The 24,714-nt window shown below is 38.1% G+C and overlaps 1 protein-coding gene across 1 annotated transcript in view; it reads left to right on the top strand.

Annotated features, from left to right (window-relative positions):
* TTC28 (tetratricopeptide repeat domain 28) overlaps window positions 1–24,714 on the top strand; it is a gene marked incomplete in the record, with an annotated part of 584,271 nt that overhangs the window by 31,625 nt on the left and 527,932 nt on the right.

Raw genomic sequence — 24,714 nt, 5'->3', positions numbered from 1 at the left:
TTTTTGCTATAAGGCGCGTGCACTCACCAGAAAGACAGAGAGAGAGAGAGAGACAGAAAGTGAGAAATCACCCCCCGGGGGAATGGCTATGCCGCAATCCCTTCTCCTCCATTCTCCTCTTGAGATCTTGGGTGGGCACGCACACACACACGCCCGGTGTGAGTTTAAGCTGCCGGCTCCGGGACTCGAACCGCGGTCGACTACGTGGGAGTTCAGCGACATAGCTGTTATGCTAACTGCTGGTCCCAGGAAACAGTTTTTTGGGTTCTTTAACTTTTTTTTCCCCCATGTCCTGTGTGTATATAAGGGATCTTTAACTTTTTGGTAAATGGTATCTCTTGTTGATATTAACTAATCTGCTTTTTTGGCTTCAAAGAATTTTTCAGGCTTTACCAAGATAAGAGAGATATTTTTCTTCCTATAACCTGTAAATAGGCATCTCCAGTCTTTAGATTTATTTTCTGTTCAGTTTATGGTCAAGAATGCTGTGACTGCTTTATTCCCATCTGTGTAAGTTATTAATGCTGTGATTTTTAAAAGCTCCTGGATATTAATGTTTTGAGTTCCTGAACTTCTACAAGCTGGGTCCATACTGAAGGAAACAGCTGTAAAACGCAGATGCTGACAAGCAGAAAAACAAAGGGATTTTACAAGGAATTGTGGGTATTTAATGTAACTCATTAGTTCACAGTTCAATAAAACCGTGTTTCCGTAGTACAGTACTACAGTTTGTATTAACCTTCTGCTGGACTGCACTGCTAATTTTAAGGAAGAAAGATGTGTTACATTTGTGATTTACTTTTTATTCCGCACTTTAACTTTCAATCCTCAGAAGACAGGAATTCTACCATCCCAGCACAATTTTGTCTATTTAAAGTAGTATTGTACTCATTTGTAACTTTTACTTAATTATTGATGAGAAAGCTTCAGTTTGTGTTTTATTGTGCTGGTGAAAGTGAAAGTGACTTACAAATTGTAAGTGAAACTGATCTTTTATTTTTTCATGTGCCCCTTTAAAAAAATATTTTGTAAAATGAGAATACGGAAATGCTGTAGAGAAAGAAAGGGAGAAGAGGTGGTTGCATTATGGGGTGGATCGAGGGACAGGCACTGAGATCACTAGGCAACAGGCTGTGAGAAATGTAGCGTTTCTCATTCGTGTCGTCATGTAGCTATGGAAGAACCACCAGCAAGCCTAACCTGTATTTCTTTTTAATCAACTCCAGCTGTTGATCATGTGAACATACTCTTTCCTCTGGGTTTTAGGAGTGTGTTTCCTCCTTTCCTATGGTATTTTAAATGGCTACTTATATGTCACTTGAAATGTACCCATGTGCTCTAGGAGTCCCCATTATAATGATCACTTTTCTCTATGAATCACAAGTAAAATGCTCAGCCCAAGTTGCAAATAAGAACTTTAGAACAAAGAATGTGACTTGACCGTGGTGCTTTTTATTTTTTTAATTAAAAAAATTTTTTTTATGAATAGAACTCTTGTTTTTAATTTGATGAGCAGGGATCTTTCCAACTCTAACCCTCTCTTTACAATCTGTGTTTAATTTGTGAAAAAGATGCATTCCAATTTTTCAAACATGAAACTGTTTAATGGATTTTGTTGGATTTGCTAGTTTTCTAGTCATGTTTGGTTATCCTGAAATTCAACATATATCATTTCATGGGCTTCAATCTCTTTTTGTCATTTGCACATTTACATTTACTACTTTGGTATTAAAAAATAATTAGATGGTGTCTTTTCTTGGTCCTCCTTAAATAATACACAGTTGCAGCTGTTAGACTTTTTATAGAGTGCTGTTACTAACCAGGTCTTCCCTGAAAAAAAAATGAAAGAATTTTCAACATCTTGGATCATTTAGTTCATTTTACTTATCCTCTGTGAGATATAATCTGTGCGCATGTTTAAGGCTGTTCTGTGTTTTAAATATAGAACTTTTTTACTATATCTTTTTGGTGACAGCAAGAAATAAATATTTTCCTTCTGTTTTCTGGGATCTTCTTCTCCTTGTCATTTCTAATGCCTTAATATTTAAGGCATTGTAAGTTCCAACCTTGAACAGAGCTTGGTCAGTTAATCATCCTAAGGTATTCAGATAAGATAAATCTGAAACCTGTATAGTAATTATCTATTATTAGCTGAGAAAAGTGAATAATAATTATAGCCATGAATTTTTGCTTTACATGCTGCAAAAATATTAATGTTGATTTGCTTTATTCAAATTTTTTCAAAACGGAGCCACTTAATATTATTATTATTTTAAATATTAATTAATTTTTTTACAAGATTTTTGCCTTAGGGTGTGTGTGCTTGCCAGAGAGAGGCACACAGCGAGTGAGAAATCACCCCTTGGGGGGATGGCTATGCCTCAGTACCTTCTCCTCCATTCTCCTCCTGGGATCTTGGGCACGCACACATATGCAGCCAGTGTGAGTCTCAAGCCGCCAGGTCTGGGACTCAAACCGCTGTTGGCCATGTGGGAGTCCAGTGACATAATTGCTATACCATCTGCTGGGCCCAAGCATTTAATATTATTTTAAGATAAAAGCATTGTGCTTGCCAAAGTATTCTAAATGATACACTTTATTTATTTATTTATTTATTTAAGGTTTTTGCAATAGGGCATTTATATTTGCTGGAGAGAGACAGCCAGTCAATGAGAGGGAAAGTGAGAAATCATCCCCTGAGGCAATGACCATGCTGCAGTCCCTTCTCTTCCTTTCTCCTCCAGGGATTTTGGGCATACGTGAACATGTGCCTGGAATGATTTTCAAGCTGACAAGTCTGCAACTCTAACTGCGGTCAGCCATTTGGGAGTTGAGTGCCTTAACCACTATGCCCTTTGCTGGTCCCAGTAATACACTATCTTAAAATTTTATAGTCTTTACCTCTGTTTCAGGTTTGTATCAGTTACGTGAGATACCATGGATATTAGTCTATTGTATATAACCTAGCACATAATCTATTAGTAAGATCATATCAAGTAACATAGACATACATGAAAATAACCTATGTGACAAAGGAAGAAATTTATTTTTTTTTGAAGAGGTTTTTGCCATAGGGCACGTGCACTCGCCAGAAAGACACAGAGAGACAGAGAGATAGAAAGAGAGAATCACCCCCCAGGGGAGATGGCCATGCCGTAATCCCTTCTCTTCCATTTTCCTCTCGGGATCTTGGGCATGCACTCATGTGCGCCTGGCGTGAGTTTAAGCTACTGGGTCCGGGACTCGAACCATGGTAGGCTACATGGGAGTTCAGTGACATAGCCATTACACTAACTGCTGGTCCCAGGAAGAAATGTTTTTGCTGTGATAGCTAGAGATAAAAATGATTGATTTCTGTTTGTTACAGGTATCATGCTCTTACCTATAGGAATTTCTTTCTTTTTTCTTTTTTAGAGGGAGAGAGAGATAGGAAAAATGAGAAATTGCTCCTTGGGTTGATGGTCACTCTAAAATCCCTTCTCCTCCAATTTCCTCTTGAGATTTTGGGTGCATTCATACACACACACACCCACACACACACGTCCCTGGACATGTCTTTCAAGTCACTGGGTCTGGGACTTGAACTGTGCTATTGGTTATGTGCGATCCAATGCCTTAACCACCACTCCACCTGCTGGCCCTCTGTTAGAATTCACATTGTATGTTTGTGTTTGATAATTATTCATGGCTGTTATATAGGTTTCTTAAATACTTTTGGGACCAGCAGGTAGCTTAATGGCTATGTTGCTAGACTCCCACATAGTTGACTGCGGTTCAAATCCTGGACCTGGCAGCTTAAAACTCACACCAGGTGCGTGTGTATGCATGCCCAAAATCCTGAGAGGAGAATGGAGGAGAAGGGATTGCAGAGTGGCCATCTCTTCTGGGGGGTGATTTCTTGCTTTCTGTCTGTTTCTCTGGCAAGCGTATGTGCCCTAGCCAGCAAAAAATTTTAAAAAAAAAAAAAAAAAAAAAAAAGAATACCTTTATTATTATTTAGACATTTTCCCACTAAATCACAACATGTTATTTATTTATTTCTTAGGATTTAATGATTTTGCTTAAATTCACTGCCAAATCTCTATTTTTAAAGTTTGTGGTATCAAGTTTTATCAAGGAATAAATAGAATGATTAAAATAAAATTTATTTTATTTTCCATAAATATTTAAAAGACATTTCCTGTAGAAGAGAGCTATTGTAAAATCAATGATATGAGAATGTTTTCTTTATTTAAAGAAAAATTACAAGAGGGTATATATGCTCTCATAAAAGAGAGAGATAGAGATGGAAAGTAAGAAGGCATTCTCCATGGACAACAGTCATGCCACAATCCCTTCTCCTCCATCTCTTACTTCTTTTGGGAAGTTGGACGAGCATGCTCGTGCACATACTCTGTGTATTTTCTCAAGCTGCCAGGTCTGGGGCTTGAACTGCACAGTCAGCCATGTTGGATCCAGCTGCCTCAACCAACCTGGCACCATGTAACCTTAGACATTTTGATCTTAAATAAATGCTAATTTTCATTTAGCCCCAAAAGGTATAATTTGAAACCTCTGGGATTTTACCTTTCTAATGTAGTCTTTGTAGTATTTTCAGAATGAGATAGATACCTGAAATCTGAAGACTCCATTGTTTTTTTCCCCCCAGAATGTTTTATTTTATGAATTGTTTTAGGAATTAAGAAGAGCACATAGATTCTGGACTAGCTATGTGGGACAGTGTTAGTGTGCTGCTCCATGATGTTGGATCGATATAGAAGATCAGGTTCAGTTCCCAGGTCAACTTGTACATGTCATGTGTGCATGTTTGCAGGCATGCATGTGTGTATAATCTTGGCTGGCTGGAAATGCTGGGGGAGGATTGTGGCATGAGACCTTGTTGAGAGTGCCTGCCTGACTTTCTCTCTCTCTGTGATGGAATAAATAAATAAATGTGAAAAGCAGATACAGATAAAAAATAATTATAATTTTATATTCAGTAAGAAAAGCATTTAATTTGGACTCTTAGATAGTCTTTTTTTAAAAAGAATTATTTATTTATTTAATTCCATTTGGTATTATTATTTTTTACTTTACCCAGAGAGAGCTAGAGAGAGAAAGGAAAAGGGAAAGTGAGAAAGCAAGCTGCCAGATTCTGAACTCGAACTGCACCTGGCCATGTGGGTATCTAGCACCTTTAACCATCACACCAACTCCTGGCCTCAAGACTCTTACATAGTCTTTATTACATTATTGGTATTTCTCTAATTTCTCTAGTAAATGCACAGTTTAAACACAACTATGTTGAAATTTGCATAAAAATAGTTCTAAGCAGATAGGTAAATTCACGAAAAAGTAAATAGAATATACCACGAAAACAATTTGTGGAGAAGTAAAGAGATAGTGTAAGATGGCATGATATGCTAATAAGATTTGAAGAATCACATTAGATAAGACGTGGCCCCATAATGAGAACATTAGAAAGGTGCACTTATCCATTCAGCTTATATAATTACCTATTATTTGATGAAGAAAGAATAAGTTGAAAACTACCTCCAGGTACCTTGACTATGTGATCTTTATTACTCCATGTGTGTCTTTATTGCTGACTTTATCACTTAAAATGTTGAGATTATCTGTCTACCTTGATATATATTTTATTTATTTTTTAAATTAATTTTTTTGTCTTGGTATAAGGTATGTGCACTCACCAGAGAGAGACAAAGAAGGAAAGTAAGAAATCATCCCCCAAGGGTGATGGCCATGCCACTATCCCTTCTCATTCTCCTCTTGGGATTTTAGGCATGCAGGCAATGTGTGTCTGCCATAATTTTCAAGTTATTAGGTCCAAGACTCAAAACAGCACAGCTGGTCATGTGGGATCCAGCTTTCTTAACCTTTGTGCCATATGTATGTGTGTGTGTGTATAAATAATTTTTTAAGAGAGATTTTTGCTATAAGGCACATGCTCTTGCTGGAAAGACAGAGAGAGACAGAGGATAAAACGTGCGAAATCACTCCTACCCCCAGGGGGTATGCCATGCTGCAAACTTCCATTCTCCTCTAAGGTTTGGGCATGAGTACACATGTATGAGTTTCAAGCCACTGGGACTCAAGCTGTAGTTGGCCATGTGTGAGTCTAGCAACGTAATCATTATACCATCTGGTGGTCCTAATAGGTTTTTTTTTTTTTTTTTTTTAAATTAAGGTTTTTTGCCACAGGACATGTGTGCTTACTGGAGAGAGAGAGAAACAGAGAGAAAACAGAGAGAAGGATAGTGAGAAATCACCCTCCCTCCCCCCACGGTGATGGTCACTCCATAGTCCCTTCTCCTCCTTTCTCCTTTTGGGATTTTAGGCATACATGCACACGTGCCTGGTGTGATTTTCAAGCTGTTGGGTCTAGGACTTGAACTGTGGTTGGCAATGTGGGAGTCCAGCACCTTTAAATACTATGCTACTTGCTTGCCTTTATATTTCGTTTTTAATATACTTTTTGAAAGTTTATTTATTCCTTCCATAGCAAGAGAAACAGAAGAGCATCCTCCCTTCCAGGGTCTCCATGCCATGGTTACCACTACCCTTCAGCTGTTCCTAGATTATGGGCGTGTACATGTCTAGCACACTCAAGAGAGGTCTCTGAACTTGAACTATGATCCTATCCACTTGGAATTGCATTGTAGCGCATTGCATTTTACCACTGCACCTCCTCTTATTCCTTGATAGATACTTAAAAGAAATAATATAAACTAGGCAAAGATTTTTCATAAAAGATACTTGTCATAGAATTACTTAAAAATGATTAATAACTTGGACCAGTTCCATAGACTAGTGGTTAAGGGTGCTGGATCCCACATGGCCAACTGAGTGGTTTGAATCCTGGGCCCTGGACTTGAAAAGCACGCTGGGTGCCTGTGTGTACCCCAAATCTCAACAGAATGGAGAAATGGAGGAGAAGGGATTACAATGTGACCATGGTCCTGTTTCTCTCTTCTTTTCTCTCTGGCTCTCTGTTTCTGTCTAGTGAGCATACATGCACTCTGACCAAAAGAAAAAAAAATAAAAAGAGAGAAAAAGTGGAAACAACTTAAAGTTCTTTATTAGGTAGATTATTACATAAATATCAGTTCATTCATATGAAGAAATATGCTATGATGACCTTGTCCTCAGACTAGTGGCAAGTTGACCATAGCAATTCCAGATAACACTTTCCTACCTGTGTGTTGCCACAGTGGGCCTGATACAGAAATCTGAAGCAGGTAGAAGCAGTAGTGCCAAATATTTACTCAGCACAATTATATATTGTTTAATTTGGCTACTGCTTAAAATTGCACATAACCTCATACTCTCAGTCTTAAGGAAAAAGCATAAACATATTTTAAGAACATAGACTTATTCAGGACATATGCTTTCTTGAAATGTTTCTTCAAACATATCATCATTTTGTATGTTGTACTTTAAGGAGCAAATTAAAGAATTGTCTAAAAAATGTTATCTATACAGACAGAAGATAAATGCCAGCTCTGAAATTTCCTGTTTTTCAAATTAAGTTTTCATTTAAAAAAATGTTTCTTTTGTTTAAAAGTTTATTTTCCTCCATGAGAGAGAATGGGAGGGAGAGAGAAAGAGACAGAGAAAGAGAGAGAGAAAGCATCCCTACAGGGTCTTGAGCTATGCTCTACCTCAGCCCTAGCGAGCCTCAATCATGGGCACAGGGTTATAATCCCAGAACTACCCCCTGTGGGTTAGCCTCGCGGAGCATTTTGTTTTGCTGCTATGCTGCCATTCAGCCCCAATTTGGATTTCATTTTTATCAAAGTTATACATATATCTCTTTTGAAGGCTCAGGAGCTCTCCTATAATAGTTGGCCTCTCCTTGTCCTCCCTCATCCACTCAGCTTTCTTCATCTTCAGTGACAACAAAGTTCAATTCTTTCAGCATGTAGTTTTGGAATTTACCTGCCATATGCTTTTGCTGTTTTTTTTTCTTTTGATTAAAATATGCACAACACAAAATTGATCATTTTGACCTTTTTTAAGGATGCAGTGAAATTAAGTTTATTTATACTGTGGTTCAACCACTACCATCTTTGCTGTTGCTTCTTAATTTTGAAATATTATCTATTGTCTTCTTGCAATGAAAGATGATTTAGTTCCTTTCTCTCAATGTAATTATATCATAATTATGTATAGTTTAGAGAGTTGGTTGTTTTAGTATTACTCCAAAAAGGCAATTCTCAACTGAGTCACTTGGTATACTATGATTACTTTGTCTTTTCTTTTTTTTCTCTCCCTCCCTTTTTTGGGGTATATATATGCTTGCCAGAGAGAGAATAGGAGAAGAGAAAGGACTCCCAATGAGGAATGGACATGCTGTAGTTCCTTCTCCTCCATTTCTGTCCCTTTTTGGGATTTTGCGGATGCATGCACATGTGCCTGGTGTGTTTCTCAAGCTGCTGGGTCTGGGACTTGAAATGTGTGGTCGGCCATGTGGAATCTGGTTGCCTTAAACCACTAGGCCATGGAGCCAGCCTAATACTTTTTCTTTCTTACAAAACTTTGTTTTCTATTAATACTTGTTTTTCCCCATTTTTGGGGGTTCTCTTATATTTATCACTAATTTATGCCCAAACTGTCCCCCAATATTCTAAGTCTCCTTTCATTACATTTAAAATATACTGAGAATACTGTAAATATTTTTTTTGTGTGTATATGTGTGTGGTTATTATTATTTGTACTTGTCAGAAGGTGCATGTCAGAGGGAGACAGAGAGATAGAGAGGCAGAAGGCACTTTCCAGTGGATGTGGTCATAAAGTAATCTTTCCTCCATCCTGTCTGGATTTAGGGTGTGTACAACATGTCTCTCAAACTGCCAGAGCTGAGATTTGGTCATGTGGGATCTGGCTTCCTTAGCTGTTCCAACAAGGGCTGGCGGTATGTCTTGCTATGTTGGAATCCTTCTGCTCCGCCTCCCTAGGAGCTGGAACTATAGGTGGCGCCATTGTGCCAGACTTTCAGGGTGGGGCGGGGTGAGCCTCCCTTGGCCTGCTGAATAAACAGCATCAGTCAGTGCACACTCTCATAGGTAGGTAGGCTTCTAAATTTCATCTTCTTTAAAACATTTCTCTGACGGGTTTCAGTTAGGGCCTGTTGCCCTTTCTCTTCTGCACAGTTGTCATTTTAGCATCCCCCTTTCCGGGACAGCAAGTGGTGTGGTGGTTAAGGTGCTAGACACCCGCGTGGCAGAGCATGGTTCAAGTCCTAGACCTGGCAACTTGTTTTCTCACTTTACCTGTCTCTCACTCTTTGTCTCTTTCTGGTCAAATTAAAAAATAATAAAAAGAATAATAACAATAAAAATGTAAAAAAAATGAATATCCCTTCCTCATCAGTCTGAGATTCCCATTACCTATGTGTTGTGTTGACTCCTGGTTCCTAATTCCATGTCATTATCTTTCTTCATTCATTTCTGTGTTTTGGTGGTGTACTTCCTCTAGGAGCTTCCAGGGAAAGCAGGTATAGTAGGTCAATGGAGACCACACAACTCTGAAAGATACTTTTTTCTTCTGCCTTACACTTTTTTTTTTTTTGGAGAGGTTTTTGCTATAGGGTGCATGTGCTTGCCAGAAAGACAGAGAGAGACACAGAGACAGAAAGCAAAAAATCACCCCCCAGGGGGGATTGCCATGCCACGATCCCTTCTTGTACATGCTCTTCTCTGGATTTTGGGCACGCACGCACATGCGCCTGGTGTGAGTTTAAGCCACTGGGTCTGGGACTCGAATCATGGTTGACTATATGGGAGTCCAGTGACATAGCCATTATGCCAATTGCTAGTCCCCTTCTGCCTTACACTAATATTTTCTTCTTGTACAGTGCTAGGTTAGAAATAATTTTCCCTCAGAACTTTGATTGGCTTCTTCCTGGTTTTTTTTTTGTACCCAGTTTATCTCAGTTGGAAGCCATTCTGCATCCTAATCCTTTCTATGAAACCTGTTTTTTTTCATATGGAAGTTTTAAGGCATGTTCTTTTTATCCATAGTTAAGGAATGTCAGGGTCAGCAGGTGACATGTTGGTTAAGGTGTTCGATTACCACATAGCCAACTGTAGTTCAAGATCTGGACCAGGCAGATTGAAAGAAAAAAAAAAAACAACCCAGCAAATAAATAAATAAATGCTAAAAAAAGAGAAATGTCTTGGTGATATATTTTATATTAAGTATAATATAATCCATTTCTGATGGTTTCTTTCAATCTGAAAATACTATCGATTCCATTTTCCTTAATTGTAATTTTCTACTCTTTAATTAATTTTTCTTAATTCTATTTCTAGTATCACTTTTTAAAAGAAAATTCTCAGAGAGTGCATGTGCTCCCCAGGCAGCAACAGAGAGACAGAGAACAAAAGAGAGAGAGGGAAAGAAAGTGCCCACCAGTGAGGCATGGTCATACCATCACAATCCCTTCTCCATTTCTCTATCCTGTTGGAATTTTGGGGCACACACACACATGCCCAGACTGTTTCTCAAGTCACTGGGACTGGGGTCAGGATTCAAACTATGGTAGATTATGTGTCGATCTGCCCCCCTTACCTACTAGGCTATGGGGTTGGCCTCAGGTACTTCTTATATGTAGTTACTGAGCCTCTTGGACTGATTCTAGTTTTTTTTCTCTGTTTCTATGATTTTTTAATCTTTTTTGTTCTGCTTTGTAGAATATTTTCCATTTTATCTTTTAATCCTTTTATTGGGTTTTTATTTCTGCTATGTTGTTTCTGATTCCCAAGAACTTTTCATTTTCTCTCTGGTCTTCTTTTTTTCTTCCCCTTTTAATCATTCTGTCTTGTTTTCTAGCTGTAGTATCTTTTTTTAAAAAAAATTATTTTATTTAACTTTATTTATTCATTTGTTTATTTTTAATCTGATCAGAGAGGGATAGAACGAGAGAGAGAGAAAAAGCGAAAAAGAAAGCCACAAGGTCCAGGACTTGAGCCTTGGTTGGCCACGTGGGAGTTCAGTGCCCTTAACCACCATGCCACCTGCTGGCCCCTCTAGCTGTAGTATCTTATCTGAGGTTATTAGTGATAGTATTTTTGAACGCTCCCCTGACACAGTGCTTAACAACTGGGCTATGGAGCCAGCTCCCAGATTTTATTTTGAATTTTTGTAAATCAAAATTAATAACTACATGCCCTTAAAAAATCCCTTTTTAAAAGAATTGTTTTTATTTAATTGTATTTATTATTATTATTGTTTAATTTGACCAGAAAAATACAAAGAGAGAGGGAAAGTGAAGCTACCAGGTCCAAGACTCGAACTGCAGTCAGCCATGTGGGAGTCCAGTGGTCCAGTGCCTTAACCACCACGCCAGCTGGCCCCTTTTGATTGGTTTTAAAGGAAGTGAAAGCTCGATCAGTAAACTGTCTTTTTTTAAAGAATAATTATTTAATTTATTTATTGTTTTGGAGAGATTTTTATTACAGGGGCACGTATGCTTGCTAGAGAGACAGAGACGGAGATAGAAAGTGAGAAATCACCCTCCGGGCGGGGGTTGACCACACTATGATCCCTTCTCTTTCATTGTTCTCTTGGGATTTTGGGCATGCATGCAAACACTAGTGCGAGTTTCAAACCATCGAGTCTAGGACTCAAACCACGGTTGACTCTGTGGGAATTCAGAAATGTAACCATTATGCCATCTGCTGATCCCATTTATTATTGTTTTTTTTTTTTTTTTATTTTGATGAGAGAGAGAGAGAGAGAGAGAACCAGCAGTTGGTGTAATGGCTATGTCGCTGGACTCCTATGTTGTCAACCATGATTTGAGTCCTGGACCTGATGGCTTAAACTCACGCCAGGTGTATGTGCGTGCGTGCCCAAGATCCCAAGGGGAGAATGGAGGAGAAGGGATTACGCTGTGGCCATCCCTCCTGGGGGGGTGATTTTTTGCTTTCTGTCTCTGTCTTTTTGGTGAGTGCACGCACCCTATAGCAAAAAACTCTCCAAAAGAGAGAGAGAGAGAGAGAGAGAGAGAGAGAGAGAGAGAGAGAGAGAGAGAGAGAGAGAGAAAGAGAGAGAGAGAAAGTTAGAAAACAAGTTCTCAGGTCTGGGACTTGAACTATGGACAGCCATGTGGGAGTCTAGTGCCTTAATCCATGCCACCTACTGACCTCATAAACCAACTGTTAATGTGGCAATGTTGAACATTTCTCCTGCAATCCTCAAAGTTAAAAGAAAATATAGCTTCCTTATTTCTTTGTAATGGCTCTAATCTTTCTCACAAGCTTCTTACCTAATGTAGGGGTGGTGGTAGGCAAGGAGAGGTTCAAGGTGTCAGATGCATAAACTTCCCAGTTAATATCTGTCTCATTAGGGCATTTGTTTTCTTTCCGGAACTTGCTCAGTCTTTCAGGTAGCCTCCTTTTCCTCTTTTCCCTGCTGTGCTTCAGGGAAAAGTGCTGAGGGGTGCTCCCTGTGATTTTTAAAATTGTGGTAGAGAATGTCTTAGAATTGTGTAACTGTGGGACCAGCAGATGATGTAATGGTTATGTTGCTGGACTCCCATGTAGTTGACTACAGTTTGAGTCCTGTGCCCAGTGGCTTAAAACTCATGCAGGATACGTGTGTGTGCGTGCCCAAAATCCCAAGAGGAGAAGGGAGGAGAAGGGACTGCAGCATGGCTATGCTCCCTGGGTAGTGATTTCTTGCTCTCTGTTTCTCTGTTTTTCTGGTGAGCACATGTGTCCTATAGCAAAAATCTCTTGTTAAAGAAACAAGAAAAAGGGAATTGTGTAACTGTTGCTGGTTTTCACTTGTATGTGCTCTGGGGAGCTTTTCCAGTCTCGTCCTGAACTGTTTCTGCTGCTTAGATGTGACAGATTCTCTGTCTTTAGGAGTGATATAACTAGAACTTTTGGAAATTCTGGACCCTTTTCTACATATGGAGGACATGGGGTGCTTGGGGTATTGCCCCAAGCCCATTTACTTGTTACCTTTCTCTACTAAGGCTCTTTTCTCTTCCCGACAGGTATTGTCCTAGAACCTTCTTACATGATAGTCTGCATTCAGTGCTTAATGTATGGGTCTAAAGTTCTCCTTATGTTTGATTCTTTTTTTCATATTTACCTACTAGGAATAAAAGGGGTAGGCTTTCTATTTCCTCCTACAGCTTGAAAAATTCTTTATTTCATAGCCCTTTCTTTTGCAAAGTACTGTTTGTCTGCTCTCTTGATTAGAGTCATAATGGCAGATGGGGTATAGAGAGAAATCTGTGTTATTAAGAGAAAATCCACAAATATTATCCTGAATATACAAGAGGATTTTAAACAATTAGTAGAAAATGGAATTAAAGTATGAATTTCTGGGCCATCTCCTTGGCCTTGTCATTAAGGCAGCTGGATCTCGCATAGCTGACCCCATGGTTTGAGTCCCTGACTAAGAGGCTTGAGAAACATACCAGGGGCATGTGTGTGGATACTCAAAATCCAGAAAGGAGGGAGAGATGGAGAAGATATTGCTGTGTGACCATTCCCTATGGGGTGTGCTTTTTCCTCCCTGTCTTTCTCTGGAGAGTTCACGTGCCCTTCAGCAAGAGAGAAAGGAAGGGAGGGAGGGAGGAATAACAGGTTTATTTTGGCATACACACACACACACACACACACACACACCCCACACAGGAAATCCATGCATACTTTCTTCATAGTAAGCATTTTTCATGAACATTTTGAAGACTCCTTTGTATTAATTATTTATATAGCAGGAATTTTGTCATTTCTTTTTTAAATGATCAGCACTTCTGAGTTTTTTTCCCCATTTTTAATAGTAAATATACTTTTCCAAATCTGAATCAGTAATTCTCAGTTATGATTTGAGAAATGTAATCTCAAAACAAAATTTAAAATTAGTAAGCAGTTACTAAGGAGCTATTTTTATACTTTTACCACATTTCTAGAAGTTGGCTGGGATATATAGATTCCATTATAACTGCTTTTCATCCTAGAGCTCTTGGATTAGATCCAAATCTTTGAAAGATGGATTATGTGAGTTTGTGTTTGTTAAGAGTGTATCAAAATGTGTAATCAAGGGAGTCCTTTGGATAGTGTTCTAGCATTTTAGGACTAACTACTCCATGTACCATATCTTATTAGTTCTTTAATATTTCTTTCAGATATCATAATATGTCCTCCTTAATATTTTTTTTTCTTTTTTTTTTTTTTTTTTTAAATTCTGGGCAGTTTATTCTTAGGTCATTACAGTGTTCAACCAGTTTGACATATAAGGATTACAGGCGTAACAGTAAACATTGGGAGGCACACACATTTTCCCATTGTGAAATAAGACATGTTGTATATACAGAAAAAAAAATGCAGCAAATATTAGGGTACTGAAAGTAATTTTTTGACAATTCAGATGTGACATAGTTACAAGAAAAGTGTGTTAAAATAATTAAATAATTTTCATAGACTTAAAAAAGAATTGAGATAAATATTAGGAGACCTTGACAATCTCCTTGATACATTTTTTAGAAAATATTTTTTGAACTTTATTTTATTTATTATTTATTCTCTCATTCGTTCATTTTTCATTTATTTAAATTTGACCAAAGAGGGACAGAGAGAGAGAGAGGGAAAGTGAGAAAGTAAGCCGCCAAGTCTGGGACTTGAACCGCGGTTGGCCATGTGGGTGTCCAGTGCCCTCAACCACCACACCACCTGCAGGCCCCGATACTTTTCAATATATTTTGGGATAATGTAATTTTGTGTGAAAGCTTCAAGTATTTTTATCATTCTTATTTTTCTTTTTCTGTACTCATACAGAGGATAGTCATGTACTACTCAGGTGTATTGTTTCTCTTGTCTCCCTAGCTGAAGTAAGTCATGGTTATTCTCTGTGGTGGATTATTGCATTGTTAACTGAGAGTACTGTGTTGTAATATGGATGAATGATACTGAGTATAGCATGGATCATCACTTTTGCAGGGGGTCATATTCTTTGAGAATCTGTTAAAGGGTATGGTTATTTCTCTTCCTGTCCAGCGACGTAACCATTATGCATCTGCTGGTCCCCACTGTGATTTTTTTAGAAAAAGCTCATTTATTGAGAGAGACAGATAGACAGACATGCACCCTCAACTGGGTTTTCATACTTCTGTAGCCTACGAAGATCATGGGCGTGTTGAAGCATACCTGGGATGAAAACTTGGAGCCTTCTCACATGGTTTCTAGCATTATGCAGCAGCACCCCTACTGCCTATGCTGCCTTGGCTGGGACTCCCTTGTGATTTTTTGCTAGTTTTTCTATTTTTATTTCTTAAGGCTGGGGCAGTAGGTCATTAAATGCTGAACTGTAGCATTTGCATTGATGTCATTAAATATAAAAGATAATTTATGGAAAATGGAAACTTTATCATTGTTTATTATTTTCTTTTTATCGTTTTTCAGAGAAAAAAATAATGTTAAGAGGGTTTTTTTTTTTGGTATTAGTTTTGCTACTGATATAAAGGAGATATGCACAGTCCTGTTACAAGTAGGGCATGGAAGCTTGATTAGTCATGAACAGTGCTGGTTATAGGGTGGGTACATTGTAGTTATAATTGGTTCCTGAGCACTAAGTTATTTAAATAGGTATATAGAATTCTGTGATTGATGGAATGAACTAAAGCAGTCTTGTCTTTAAAGAGTTGTAGTTTGAATGAGGAATAATGAAACAGTAGTAATGTAGATAAACCTTACTGACATTTTATACTTTCAAAGGGAAATGAGATCTTAAGCTGCTTTCACTAAAATTTTAAAATGAATTTTAGTCACAATTCTGACATTATGACTCTCTGTTCCTAAGAGATTCTTTCAATGAATTTGCTATCTACTTCTATAAAATGTCAATAATATAATTTACTTCATTTTTTGTTCAGGGATATGCTGAGGATTAACTCATTGAAAAGGGAAAATGTTATTTGTTTAACTGTTGATTCTCATCACGAAAAATACCTTTCCACTGAACACCTGTAGAGAAGATGGTTATCACCGATCTTTTTTTTTTTTTTTAAGAAGTTTTTGCTATAGGGCGCGTGCGCTTGCCAGACAGAGAGAGACAGAGAGATAGAAAGCGAGAAATCACCCCCCAGGGGGGATGGCCACGCTGCAATCCCTTCTCCTCCATTCTCCTCTTGGGATCTTGGGCACACACGCACACGTGCCTGGCGTGCGTTTAAGCCACCAGGTCCGGGACTCGAACCGCAGTCGACTATGTGAGAGTCCAGCGACATAGCCATTACGCTAACTGCTGGTCCCATTATCACCGAACTTAAAGAGGATTGATCACATTCGTCATTGCACTAAAATTTTGGGGAATTAAAATACAGAACTTATTTGATTTTGAGCAAAAGAAATTTACAAGGTTTGACTTGCTAAATATGGAAGTGTGGAGATTTGGAGTATGATATAATCATTTAGATTGTGTTTTGTAAAATCAATGATCTTTAATTTAGATTGAAGAAAGGTGTTAAAGATCATGATTTCTAGTTATTCTAATTAGCAAATCAAATATATTTTTTGTTTTGCAAATATCTTTATAATAAGCATATAACCACAGAGCTCTCCTTTTGAAAAGAGATTTTTTTTGGGAGAGATTTTCACTGTAGGGCGCGTGCGCTCACCAGACAGACAGACAGAGACATAGAGACAGAAAGCGAGAAATCACCCCCCAGGGGGGATGGTCACGCCGCAATCCCTTCTCCTCCATTCTCCTCTCGGGATCTTGGGCACGCACGCACACGCGCCTGGCGTGAGTTTTTAAGCCACCGGGTCCGGGACACGAACCACAGTCGACTATGTGGGAGTCCAGCGACATAGCCATTACGCTAACTGCTGGTTCCCTTGAAAAGAGATTTTGAACTACAAAATACATTTGTTATGTATTTGTAAATTTGAAATTGTCCTTGTTTGGTTGATAAATACTTGATGGGTCTTTGTGTATTAACACACTAAGCACTGTGATGAGTACAAAATAATTTAGAAATACTTAAGATAGATTATAAGTCTTTTAAGAATAAGACTATTTGTTTTTATTTTTATATTTTTGGTACTTAGCACAGGGACTGGCACTTATCAAAGGTTAGTTGAACAAATAAATGAGTGAGAAGGACTTGTTGGTGGCCCTTAAGAAACCTAGAGCCCTATAATAAGAACATACAGAAAACCAGACTGAAGAGTATATAACAATAGGGTGCTAATAAGTAGAACGTAGAAGTATTAGGATTTAGAGAAAACACTACAGTAGTTTTCAACAAGGTATTTAGGACGCTATTATCCAAACTTGTAGCTTTAAAGTCAGGCGATGCCTTATTGAAGAAAATGGGACTTGAACAAGTCCTCAAGGATTGGTAGGATTTGGCTATGTATATGAGAGACATTACAGGTCATGACTCTCATGACTGCTCCGGGAGTGAGAAAACATGTGTATGGGCCAATGAGAAAAATGACTTTATTGGAAAACATGAAACGGTAATAATGCTTGATTGTTGGGTGGTGTTTAGGCAGAGGAATTTAGATTCTGAAATGGCACTTTTGCCATTCACCACCAAAAGTGATCTGCTGAATGCTTCCAGCTGTATCCATCTGCCAAGAGCCTGCCTGGCACACTGCCTCTCAGCTATTTGCTCAGATGGCTTGACAGATGCATAGGTGGTAAGAAATGGTGCTGTTCATGCCAGTAAAGCTGCCCCCTGTGGAAGCTAACAAACCAGCATAACGTTAGCTTTGTATCTGATGATTTGTGGTGGTGTTAAATAAAAAAATGTAGCCTCGAGTGGTATGGGACGGAGTTGGACAGGTGTGGAGATGCTTTCGGAAGATATGATGGCTGCTCAGGGAGTGCCCCAGGTCTAGTTGAAACTAGTATTGGTTGGTGATGGTGGTAGTGATAGTGATGGTGGTAGTGGGAAAACACATTCATGAAGCATCATCTGATCAGTGAATTTGGGCGTGAAAGTCCACTCCCTTTGTTCCATACCAATACTATTAAGTTCAGTGTGTGGGACACAGCTGGCGAGAAGAAATTCAGCAGGCTGCGAGTCAGCTATTATATCCAAGCCCAGTGCGACATTATGTTTGATGTATCATCGAGGGTGACTTACAAGAATGTGCTGAATTGGCGTAGAGATCTGGAACAAGTGTGTGAAAATATCTCCACAGAGTTGTGTGGCATCAAAGTGGATATTAAGGAAAGGGAAGTGAATACAAAGTCTATTTACTTCCACAAAAATCTTCAGGTAAATCTGGATCCATCAGGAGTTGATTTTTACATTTAGATCAAATTAACCAATTTTTCAAGAGAATAAGAAGACAATCCATAGTCTGGGAATAATTTTTGTAAAAGACATTTATTAATAACAAAGAACTGTTATACAAAATAGACAAAGAAATCTTCAAATCAATAATAAGAAGATAAATAGTCTAATTAAAAAAGAAGTGGGGGACCAACAGATGGTGTAATGATTATGTCTCTTGATTCTCAGATGGCCAACTATGATTCAAGTCCCAGACCTGGTGGCTTAAAACTCACACTGGGTGTGTGTGTATATATGCCCAAAATTCCAAGGGGAGAATGGAAAAGAAGGAATTGCAGCATGGCCATTCTCCCTGGGGGATCATTTCTCGCTTTCTGTCTTTTTGTCTTGCTGGCAAGCACATGTGCCCTATTGCAAAACAAAAACAAAAACAAAAACAAAGCTCTCTTAAAAAAAAGGTGGGGGGTAAGGCTTTATACACTCTTTACCAAAGAAAATATGCAGATAGCAAATTAGAATATAAAACTGTGCTCAACCTAATATGTAATTAGGAATTGCAAATTAAAACTAGATACCATTACATGCCTACTAGAATAGTAAAAATCCAAAACACTGACCACACTAAATGCTGACAAAGATATGGAGCTACAGAAACTCTCATTCTTTGCTGGTGGAAATGCAAAATGGTACAGTCACTATGGAAGACAGTCTGGCAGTTTCTTACAGTACTAAACATAATTTTACAATAAGATCCAGCAATTGCATTCCTTGGTTTTCACCCATTTGAGCTGAAAGATTATATCCCCATGGAACTTCTGCATGGATGTTTAAAGTATTAGTCATAATTGCCAACACATGAGAGAACCCAAGATGTTCTCCAGAAGATGAATTGATGAACTATGGTACATCAAACAATGGAATATTATTCAGTCCCCAAAAGAAGTGAATTATCAAGTCTCGAAAAGACACATAGGAACCTTAATTAGCACATTACTAGGCAAGCAAATTCAGTCTGAGAAGTCTGCAATTCTTACTATATAACATTCTGGAAAAAGCAAAGCTATACATATCAGGAGACTATATATGTTGGTCTTTGTGGAGATAGGAGCATTGGAGAGGTGGGGCTGATGCTGTAGGATACCATCATCTGAAAACATGTTACTTTACATTTTCCAGACCCATAGAATGTGCAACATCGAGTATGAGTACTGATGTATGGACTCCGGGTGATAAAGGGTCAGTGTGGGTTCATCAGTTATATCTAACGAGCCCTCCGGTGTAAGGACATGCATACCAGGGGAGGCTGGCGTGTGGGTGCTAGGGCTTTATGGAAACTCTGTACTTTGCACTCAGTTTTGCTGTGTGCCTAAAACTGCTCTAAAAAATAAAGTCTATTTAAAAACAAAAATGAATGGTGTGGGATAGGCTGGGATTGCCGTATTGTTCAGAGGTTACCATCATGATATGATACTGGGCTGAAAGGCATCTCTGCTCATCTCACATCCTATATTCTCCATACTCTGAGATGACAGAATCAATTACTTCTTTGCCCACAGTTAAAACATTTATTTTTAGAGAATGATCCATACTTAACTTCCCATGAGTGCATTTTTCAATCTTTCCTTAAGGCCCGAGTTTAGTAGAGAGGTGGATAAAAGAGCACAAGGTCACTGACTGCCTGGTCAAGTAGGAAAAACAGAGACCAGCGCAGGGTGAGGACCGAAGAGCAGAGACATGAAGAACCAATGACAGATCTTACCTACATTACAGTTTTGCTAAGAATTTCACCTGCAGATAATTGCAGATTGGTCTGATGTTACTGTGAGTGCTTATAATGTATTTAGTCAGGATTGAATCTAATAATCAGACAGAACTGTACACTGTGAACCATAATGAGATGAACTGAGTTCTAATTCTACCCTTGCCTGTTAATTAAATACATGATTTTGTAATAAAATTGTTCCATTTTCCTTATTGAGGAAACCCATTCAGAGAGCCAGGTGAGGTGATCTTTGAGTTCCCTTTTAGTCTGAAAATTTTATGAATATGTTCATTTTTCTAACAGAGTGAAGCTAACAGTTGTTTACAGGATATATAAATTCTCTTTACAAGCCACAAGTCTGGATCTCGCTGCTGTGCTCCCCAGTTCTTTGTTAGCCTGATTATATTTTATAGTAATTTTATTGGTTATATATTATAATTAAAAAAATCATAATTTTGAATGAGCTGTTCAGGTGCAAGCATTGCTGATTGATTTGAGCTCCTCAATAATTTTTATTGATTCAGTAGAGGTAGAATTAGAAGTAAATGACTGAACTGTGAGATATGGTAACAATTTAATACTAAATATAGCTTTTAACAGGTACCTAATGGTAAGGTCTAGCTGACTTGATAAGAGTCTCAGGAATGTTGTTAGGTCTGAGGTGCTCGATTTAACTTTACATGTCTCTGATCAGAGCCTTAGCAAGATATTTTGGTTAGGAACTGGGACTGAAGGTTCATGGTCAAAGTTATTAATTCTTTATGCTGGAGTTGACTTCTGCTCTGCCTCAGAGCAGAGTTCGGTTCTCACATTTGTTTGTTCTTCTGAGATGATGTGGATAGACTGTATCCCTTAGTGACCACAAATTGTACTCCCCTCACTCTATAAATCAGTGTTGAAAACATGGGATGCTGAGGTGAGGGAAGAAAACCGGATGTCACTTGATATAACGTTTGTCATTAGCCAGACAATATTTAAATAACAATGAAAAAACTAGTACATTCGCGCCCAGCAGGTGGCATGGTGGTGAAGGGCGTTGTACTCCCACATGACAAACTGCAGTTCGAGTCCCAGACTAGGTCTAGGTGACTTGCTTTCTCACTTTCTCTCTCTTTCTGTTCATCTCTGGTTCAATTAAAATAAGTAAATAAATAAATAAAGTTAAATAAAATAATTCTTTAAAAAAACTGGTACATTAGAATTACACACTAGTTCCTTAAAATTATGCCTAGTAGTAAAGGAAGCCATATGTTACATGACCAACCACATTTGAATCCCAGCCCTGGTAGTTTAAAAATCATGACAGGCACATGTGCGTGAGTGCCCCAAATCATGACAAGATGGAGAAATGGAGAACAGATTGTGGTATAACTGTGTTCCATTAGGAGGTGCCTTCTCTTTCTCTTTCTCTCTCTGTCTGGTGAGTGCACCTGCCCTTTGGCAGTTTAGAAAAAAGAACTACATGACATTAACAAATTCTAAAAGAGATCATAGTATTGGGTAATTAGAAGCAGATACAGATCAGAGACTTATGATGTTTATCTATCTCTGATGTGATTGTCATGGTAAAATATTATTATTAAAGATATCCTTATTCAAAATTAGTCAGTGTTTAATTGGTGAATCTTGTTTCTCATAGTTTTTAAATTTAAATTGAAATTTTTTTCCCCCCAGAGGAGTACTTGTGCTTACCAGAGAGAGATAGAGGGACATAAAAGGAAAGGGAAGAAACATCTCTTTTCCCCAATGAGATGTGGTCACACCACTATCCTTTCTCTTCCATTTCTCCCCCTCTTGGGATTTGGGGCATGTGTGCACACATGCCCAGTGTGTTTTTCAAGCCTCCAGGGCTGGGATTTAAACCACGTTGTTGGCCATGTGGGATCTAGCTCCCTTAACTACAGATCCTGTTTTGCATAGTTTAATTTTCTTTTTTTTCAACCAAGGGGAGTTAAATAGTACATATTTCTGGTGTTGTTTTATGATATTTCTCTTTGACCTGCCTCAGCATTAAACTGTTTAAGAATATTGCATTATATCATAAGAGTCTGACTATGGAAGGAATGCAACCACATTACAGTGAGTAAATTTTTCATGACTACAGCTATGGATGTTAAATAAAAAAACGACAGTTTCTTGGATTTGGTTGCAGTGTAAAATTGTGGCTCAGAATACTAGATTTATAGACTGGGTGGAAGACAACAGATAGGACACTTAGTATGAGAGGCAGAAAGTGTTTTGTATGCTTTATAAGGGAGAGATGAGAATCATGAGTGTAATTTTACATCATTAATAGTAGAACCAATTTGTTGAAGTGAATTAAATGTAGAGGCTTGTACTATTTCACCTTCATTCATTCAGCTGGAGAATAGGAGGATAATTGGTGATTAAATGAATCTTTGGCTGCATTTGTGCAGGAGAACAGTTATTTGGCAGTTCCAATCACTAGATTGCACAGCCATACAAAGTTGTACCATTAACTCTCCATGTTCTGTGTGTGTGTGTGATAGAGAGAGAAAGAGAGAGAGAGAGAGAGAGAGAGAGAGAGACTAGGAAAGACAGAAGGAGAGAGGGAAGGGAAAGGGAAAAAGATCTCTAAAAGTTACTTCATTAGGCTCAGTGTGGTGACATGCACCTCTAATTTTAGTGACTTGGGGAGGCTGAGGCGGAAGGATCACACGTTCAAGACTGGCCTGGGAAGAATGACGAGACCCTGTCTATAGAAAGAGGTGGGCATTGTGGAGTTTGTGTCTGTAGTTCCAGCTGAGAGGCTGGGGCAGAAGGATTTCAACATTGGAGATCCTGTCTTTAAAAAATGTCATTATTTTGCATGCATTAAAATGTGTCATTTTGGGGCCAGCGTGTGGTGGTGATATAGTAGTTAAGGTGCTGGACTCCCATATAGTCAACCATGGTTTGAATCCTAGACCTGGCGGCTTGAAACTCACACTGGACGTGTTTGCATGCCTGGCCAATTAAATGTAATTTTTATAAAGATTCATTCTGAGTAAAAGTCGGTAAATATAGTCTGATATTTTCTTGTTACCTTTAACTAGTCTTCCTGTTTGTGTATGGCAGTGGAACCAGGGGTAGAATGAATTAGTATGACACACAGAGTGAAGACTGCATCTTGAAGTACTTAATCTCACTTGGCCACTGACTAGTTGTGTGTATTTAGAGATGTTCACACTATTCAAATATCCGTTTTTTCCTCTGTAAAATGTTAGAAGCATATTAGACTGACTTAACATCTGAAGTCTTACTCAGTTGTAAAATTCTGTGAGTCTATGTTATATTAATATCTACAAATGTTACCAAAGTTTGAATACCAGACTCTGAAACCAGCTAAGCGTTGCTTGAAAATGAAGACTCTGGGTCTGGCATTGGCCGTTTGCTCGGTTGAATAAATCAAGGGTGAAATCAGTATTTAAGTATTGGATTTCATAGTACAAAGGACACTTATTCAGAAATATTGTACACTCTATCCGTGTTTTATGCAAATAGATGGTAAATGCTATTATGATATCTGTGGGTTTGTGTAGGGCCTCATTTAGAAACAACTTCCTGCAGGGAGAAGCACAACCAAATATATAGATATTAAATTCTTAATCCCCATTAAAAAATTCTTACCCAATTCCTTTAAAAAGTTAACTGTTTTTGATTATGTAAAACATGCACATAGTCCCAAATATGAAAGGTACTAAAGGGAATTCTGTGACATATAAATTTATCTCCTTACTACCATATCCCAACCTTCAGCAGTCTAATTTCTCTCTCCAGAACTCCTTCCCAGAGGCAGCACTCATTACTAATTTCTTGTTGTGCTACTACAGTTAGTCTATAATACAAAGATGCATCATCTATAAATATTAAAATTATATAGTTATATAACTGTACACATACCAAGTAGCATCTTATGATGTATCTTCCAAAAGTTGATAGGAAATGCATGTTATGAAAAAAACTGCATGGATTTCAAACTTTTTTTTTATGGAATAAACTAATATTTTAATGTCAAAATAAACTCATACATATATCATTACTATTTTTAAGGTTTTTGCTATAGGTGTGTACACTCACTGGAGAGTGACAGACAGACAGGGAAAGTGAGAAGTCACTTCTCTCAGGGGTGATGGTCATGCCACAATCCTTTCTCCTCCATTCTCCTCTTGAGATTTTTGCATGCATGCATGTGCACCTGGGGTGATTTTTCAAGCCACTGATTCCAGAGTTTGAACCGCAGTTGGCCATGTGGGAGTTTAGTACCTTAACTACCATGCCACCTTCTGGTCCATATATATGTAATTATTTATTAATTTAATTTAATTTATTATTATTATTATTTTAAAATTTGTTATAGGGCACATGTACTCACCAGAAAGAGATGAGAAAGAGAGAGAGAGAAAAAGAAAGAGAAAATGAGAAAGCAGGCTGTCAAGTCTGGGACTCAAACTGTGGTCAATCATGTGCGAGTCCAGTGCCTTAACTACCATGCCAACTGCTGGCCTCTGAACTGGTATTGTAATTTAATTTTTTTCACAAGTCTTTTAAAAGTCCCCTTATATAATATGCTACTCTGAATGCATATATACTATATATGAAAGGACTTCAAAATGTTTATGGGAAAGTGGGATTAAAAGATAAAAATAAAAAATAAAAACTTTTAGGGTTGGCCAGTTGCATGGGA

This window comes from Tupaia chinensis, unplaced genomic scaffold, assembly GCF_000334495.1.
Source record: "Tupaia chinensis unplaced genomic scaffold, TupChi_1.0 Scaffold000226_1, whole genome shotgun sequence".
Classification (NCBI taxonomy): domain Eukaryota; kingdom Metazoa; phylum Chordata; class Mammalia; order Scandentia; family Tupaiidae; genus Tupaia; species Tupaia belangeri.
This window is presented reverse-complemented; position numbering and strand designations above follow the sequence as displayed.